This window comes from Triturus cristatus, chromosome 1_2 (genome assembly GCF_964204655.1).
Source record: "Triturus cristatus chromosome 1_2, aTriCri1.1, whole genome shotgun sequence".
Classification (NCBI taxonomy): Eukaryota; Metazoa; Chordata; class Amphibia; order Caudata; family Salamandridae; genus Triturus; species Triturus cristatus.
In genome coordinates this window covers 1,137,633,440-1,137,640,596 of record NC_140580.1, presented here as the reverse complement: position 1 = coordinate 1,137,640,596, position 7,157 = coordinate 1,137,633,440, and positions in this window count along the sequence as shown.

The window sequence follows — 7,157 nt, the reverse complement described above, 5'->3', positions numbered from 1 at the left end:
ACACCATAGAGAGGGAGCAAGACACGGAAAGAGTGATCGAGGGTAAGAGAGGAAGTAAAGCGATGAAAGAGAATAAGAGGTAAAGAGAGAGAGCAAGGTGTAAGCCGAGAAGGAATGAGCCCTTACCTGCCGCTCAGTCTCGGAGGCCATGTCTGTGTCCAGCATCAGCAGGTCCATGTGAAGGTTGAAAAGAGGCAGCCGGCACATGCACAGAAATCCAGCGGGCAGTGATGCTGCCTCAGAGGGCCCCACCAAGAGCACATCGGACATGGATACAGCATCCAACGAGCAGAGAGACGAAGATGGCAGTGCAAACTTTAGATGTAAGGAGAAAGGCGTGCGCGCATTGTACTGTAACGCCGGAGGGAGGGAGGGAATGCGAAAGCACGTAATGCGTGCGTTGAGGGAGCCGAGCTTTACGCGTGCACATCTCCTGTCCTCTGTACGCGCACAACTGCTGTCTCCTGTGCTAACGCCGTCAGGCCAATGCATGCACATCTCCTGTATTGCCTACATGTGCACATGTCCTGTCCCCCTTCGGCACAGAAAACGGCAACAATAGATCTCGCCAAGGCGAGCAGCCCATGCGCTGCGTCGCTAGGCGAGACCTAAAAAAGAGTGGACATAAGTAAACCATCAGTTTTGAAAGAATTAGCAAGCACATGGGGGTCCCCACAAATGGAACATTAATTCAGGTTGAGTTCTACACTGACTCTCTCATGTTATACTACAAGTCAATGTGACTGTGAAATAACTCAGCCAGGAGCGTATGAAGATAAAATTAAGCCTGCAAAGCTGTGCAAAATTCACCACTGATGGGTTTTAAAACTTTTTTTTACAAGATTTTCTGCAAAACCATATTTGTGGAAGATAATTTCTTTGCACAGCAATTTGAGTTATAGCAGAATGCACTCTAAAATCTAAAATGTTAATTTTGTGGACTTTTTTTTCCACTACAAACCTTACTTTTGTGCAGTTTTTCTAGACAAAAAAAATCTCAGAAAACTTGGCATACTTTTTTTACCCAGTACCCAAACATCACCGAGTCTGGTGGGCACAGTTATTAAGCTATCCTGTGAGTGCACCACATTGGCATTTGACGGTTCTGTGTCTGTTGTGTCAAACGCCCACTTAATGCGACTCTAGGAATAAGGACATATTCCATATCTACTTGGCTTTAAGTGGGCCAGGTTCCTCCGGGGCTCAGACCTATTAGTAATTAAAACAAGCATTTGCAATGCAATAGGTCTCGCATTTTGGCAAGTTTAAGCAATTGGCATTGTAAATGACAATGCCTTTAATTTATGTTTTAAAACACAAATATAAGCATTGTTATTTGCAATGTCAATAGCTCAAACTTGCGTAATGCGAGACCTATTGCATTGCAAATGCTTTTTTTGGTAGGCACAGGGAGTTTAAGTGCTTTGCACAGGATGAGGAGTCGACCCCAAGGCTCGAACCTTGGATTTCCAGCTCCAAAGTCGGCAGTCTAGCCGTGGGACCAGATCCTCTCCCCATGATATTAATGTATTAGTATTGGTGTGTTCATTGAAGAACATATTACCTCCTCCAGAGAGTGGCCCGTACGGGGAGATTAAGTGGTTTGCTCAGAAGCACAGGATGAGGAGTCGACCCCAAAGCTCGAACCTTGGTTTCCCAGCTCCAAAATCGGCAGTCTAGTCGTGGGACCAGATCCTCTCCCCATGCTATTAATGGATTAGAATTGGTGTGTTTATTGAAGAAAATATTACCTCCTCCAGAGAGTGGCCCTGGTACCTCCAGGCCCAGATGGCTTACGCAATCAGCTCGAAGAGTTAGCTGTTTTGTGAGAAGAAATACTGAAGAGAAACTTTGCTGTGTTTGCGTGCCGACATCGCCATCGCCATCTAGAGGCAATACTACGACCGCAGGCGAAAGGCGGACCTCACTCACTCAATTAAAATCTCACTCGGAATCTCGCAATTCAAGGATAAGGGATAAGGGAAATGTGAATGAGAAAATAATACAGCTACCGTCCAGCAAAAAAAATATTATGTAGAAAATTGTGTGCTTTGGTATCAAATGTTCGTTCCAATTGCAGCGAGCCACCCGGCCACTGCAATACTTTGTAACACACTTCAGCTTTCCGGGCCAGGCTCGGTCAAGAGGTAATAAATAAATATGCAACCAGTGCTCGTGGTTGATTGCAAGTGCTACATATTATGCCTAGTGTCGTCCATTACCTGCTTCCCAGTAACGCCCTACAATAACTAGTGCGCCCCGATATACAGGGGCCCTCTACATTGGTGATGGGGCGGAGCGAGCCTGCCTCGTTTACTGCCCTTGAGCAGCGTCCACTTGACCCCAAAAAGAAGCAAAGCACTCCGCTGGCCGTGGAGTCGGTACTGGAAGCGGGTCGGAGACTGGAGAGAAACAGTCTGCGTGTCTCTGCGAGGCATCGTGTGTGGTGACTGCATCCCGGTCATGGAAGACCTCTGCGGCACCAGTGAGTGTGGACCATGGCTGGCGGGAAGCCGTGGTGGTGTGGGCTCAGCAGTGTGAATGTGAGGCGGCCGGGTGGGAAGCCAGCCGCCGACGGCTGAGTCCTGTCCGTGCCTTGTGGGCGTGGCCGCTCCCAGGAGAATGTACGGCCGCATGAGGACTCCGAGACCAGGGTGAGGTCAACAAGAGAGTGCACGTGCGGCGGCTGTTTGAGGCCAGCGACAGCCAGTGTGAGGCGTGAGTTCCCCCTGGTGGTGGCGAGAGGAAAGTCCTAGGCCCTCAGACGTGGAAGCGAGGGGTGATGAACCAAGCTGCCTCTGCATGCACATCTCCTGTCCACGCAGGCACAGCGAGCAGGAGACAGGGAGGGACAGAAGATGTGCACGCGTACACATGACCCATACGCGTGCACATCTCCTGTCCCCTTTCGGCCAAGAAACCGACGACAGTAGATCTCGCCAAGGCAAGCAAGAAGATGTGCACGCGTACACATGATCTGTACGGAACAGATGTGCACGTGTACACATGACCCGTACGCGTGCACATCTTCTGTCCCCCTTCGGCCAAGAAACCGACGACAATAGATCTCGCCAAGGGGAGCAGCGCATGCGCTGGGTCGCTAGGTGAGACCTAAAAAGAAGTGGAAACAAGTGGTTATCAGGCTCTATATTAGTGACCTTGACTTTGAAGACAAAAACTCAGATCATCAGATTTCTGAACATTGAATGTAAAAAATTTAAAGGTAATCCATGTTAGCGATTAGTTCATGTTTATATTTCATATGTTTTGTTTAATCTTGCATCCCCTAAGAGTGCCTGCTATTTCCAGGATGTTGTGTTTCTGTGTTTTTTTTATTCGTGCGACACGCTAATCTTACATGGTGCATACTTTCAAGTCAGTCATCTTCAGGTGACTATCACGGGTTGTATTCAGGGCTCTGGAGCTGAGGCTTAATACTCCATTCAGTTACCAACGAGTTTCTCATAGTGCCTGTCAGTGGACCAGGAAGGTGTTCAGAATAAATGCTCATCCAGTCCTTGGCCTCTCTGCCGAGTTCACAGAGCAATGGCCATTTTTTCCACTTGCAATTGTGAGTCTGTGCATGATGTGGTGTGTGACAGAGGTACACAGTTGGCAAAATATTGACAAGGTGGGAGAGGATGTGCAATAACAACCAGAACTGCTGATTTTGGAACTGGGGAACTAGGTTTGAGTCTTGGCATTGGCTCAACATCCTGTGATTCTCGGAAAATCACTTTATCTCCCTGTGCCTACAAAAAATGAATGTGTCCTTGTGTAATGCAACTGGTGCTCATGTAAAGCGCTCCAATACCTTTGGGTCGAGTTTGCATTATATAAAATTGCAAAAAAAGGGGTAACGTAAAAGAAAATGCAGTGCTTACAGGTGAGTGCGTGCGTGCGTTGTATGTTTAGGGGGTGGTGATCTGAAGCAGAAGTGCATTTAGGAGAGAATGACAAGAGGGTGCTGGGGAGATGAGGTGTAAGACATGCAGACAGAGGAGATGTGGAGAGAAAAAGAGCGTATGTGTCTAACATAGAGTGAACATAGTGGAGTGATTCAGACACTCTATAGGCCAGGACACCTTTTCGACAGCCCTCAGTAATGTTTAATTCACAGTCTCACAATTTCAAAATAATAACAATTTCAATAATACTTATTTGCATAAAAAATCATTGATGTTACTCATTTATCTTAAACAGTTAATAACCATTGACAAAGCCAACAGTCCTGGCTGGTTTTAGGTGTGAGTCAGTGTTGTGTTATGTATCTGGCTGCAGTAACAGAAAGCTCAGAGAGGAACCAAAACACCGGTCGGTTGAAACATTATGGAACTCGCCGAAATGTAGTTTGTGTTTAAGCCATGCCCTTAAGTACAATTCCGTGGGGTCGATGATGTGACATACTGTTGTGCGCCGAATTGATATGTAGATGCTGATTCAAATATGTCTACTCAAAGCAGCGTTATGGATTCTCTGATCAGTGGTCACTAGAGAGAGACAAATAGTCTGCAATAGGCAGGTGACGTAGTGGCGGGATGCGCTGTGGGGGGTCGGAGGGGTGACTAGTGGCAGCACTTCCAGCCCTAGTGCAGCAAAGCAAGATGGCACCTCTACCAGGCAAACTGGGGTCAGAGGGTAGCTTCAGTGGGGGCGTTTGGGATGTTGCACTCTACTAAAAATGTATTCTATTGTAAATAGATGGGTACAAGTGCTTTCAATCAGGTATGGTGGAGTGTCTGTCACAGGACACAAGTCCTAAAACAAAAGTGGGGGGTGGGGTCTAACCAAGTTAAGCAGTATGCAAGGGACATCATGGCGCGTGACCGTACAGGGCGTGGCATTACAGCACATGTCATCGCACGTGACATCAAAACCCATAACCTCACAGGAAGTGACATCACAAGAAGTGACATCAAACCTTAAGATCCTCACACATCTGTTTAGCAGGTCTACCATGAGTACATTTGAGCGTATTGCAATATTTAACAAATGAGATTTTGCATCTAGTTTGTGCCAAAAAGTGATGCAATCCCAACGCGTAATCTGGGCCTCAACATATGCATTTATTTTTTAAAAAACTACAACAACAAAAATTGCCAACAAAGAGAAACATTCCAGTAAATATGTTCTGCTTAATTGGTTGCAAAGTCTGACATCTGTGTGAGGGTTTGTCCAGTTTGTGACCAAGACGCGCTCTTACAATTCTCTCCCACCAGGTAATGGGGTTGGAATGTCCCTTGCGGGGATTCTAGGCTTTACACCCACACACCCTCTAGATACACTTAGAGTAGAGTTTTGCATAGTAGGAGTATGCTAGGTTATTGGCTTGTTTATATACCTGCAAATATACATTGTTTTAGCACCATGGTAGAAGTGTATCTACTATTTCCGCTTTTGGTGCTTGTAATCACTTTTCATCTGCTTCTGCGTACTGATTATCACAGAACTTGTATTCTATTCCATAATATCATTGGTTCAATAAATATATTGAAAAGGTCCCACTGTGCGTTCTGTATACTTCTCTGAGCATGATCCCGAAGGGTCAGGGTTGTCATGTTCAGTGGCTGCCAGAAACCATTCGCTCCCTGGTTAGGGTAAGGGGACTTATGGTGGCACTGTGAGCTAGCTTATTTCTAGGCCAACAAATCCTGCGAGGGTGCCCAGAATCAGTCTAGGCACCTCGCTCAAAGTTTCTGTTGTCCAACAAACATGCAGGTCCTACGGATTAGTGGGAACTACATGACAATAATGGTAAGATAACTCTGGAGACTAGTGTATTTGCTGGAGAGGCCCATGTTTTGTCTAGTCCCAGTTTTAAATTAAAGTAGTGTAGGGGTTAATATGTCTCCTGCAAAGCACATAATATAAAACGCTGAGGATAGATTTTTATTTTATGTAAATGGGTAAGCGGGTTACTGCTATAATTATTACTTGCAGAAATTGTAATCTTTCTAATATAGCACCGTGAGCTATGAAGTACATGTGGCTACTAAACCTTGTATCCCCCACTGCCTTATGTGAAACATCCTACATATTGATTTACACACATATACTGTGTATGTGTGATGTAAGGCACACTGACACCCTGTATTGGGATGAGTAGCACTTTAAAAGTAATTAAAAAAAATAGTGCGACAGACCAACACATCTGACAATTTTACAGTGCATGCATATCTCTTTATATACAAAGACTGAAAAAAGTCAAAAGCATGCCTCTCTTAAGTACCTGCGAAAATGATAAGCTGTGTGCCTTTGTTTCCCCTCTATTGCATTTAGGGAGCTTCCAACCAAGGTTCTCCAACAAAAGGAGGCCTGGTGTCCCCTTAACTTCGAACTTTGTTATGGGCCCAGCTGGAATCTGATAAGCCCCCTCCCCACCCCCTCCTCGAGTTGCTGCTCGGAACAAAATCAGACAAAGGGCAGGCGCTGCTGAAAGTATCCCAGTGTCTGAAAATTATACCAGGAGGAGTTTACCATTCTTCTGTAGGATCTAACCTCCTGTGAAAATAGTGGGTACACACTGTCTACCCTGTGCACGCTCGACTTGTGCCCTTCTGGTCTGTCAGATTTCACCTGGGATTTTTACATGCCCACACTGACAAAAATGCACCCACACACTCTCTCGTGTCTTTTTTGAACGCCCTAAAAAAAGGCTGATTAGTTTGTAAAATGTTGTGTCTTAGGTGACCCTAACAATCCACCCTCCTCTCTCTTTCCACTGCCCCTAATGCCCCCCTCAATGTCCTACTATTCATATATTGTGTTTTAACTAGATATCCCAGCGTGAGTGTCGGGAAATCTCAATCTCCCCCCTCCCAATCTTACTGACGAAGCTACTCCCCTGGCTGGGGTAGTAAAAGAGTCAGTGGCGTAGCTAGACCTTGTGCCCCCCACGGCGATCCCTGCGTTTGCCACCCGCGACGGCCCAATGTAAGAGCAGAGGTGTGCTGGTCATTTCTGCGACATCTGCATGTAAGAGCGGGGGAGGCCGCCGCCCCCAAAACACGTGCCGCTCGTGTACTGTCGCGGTCTAGTGGACGCGCACTACGTAGACACGCAAATGCGCGAGAACGCGCGAGGCGGAGAGAGCGATCGGAGCGGTTTGCCTGGCGCTCTCTTGTGTTATATGTGTATGAATCAATAAACGAAGGTTT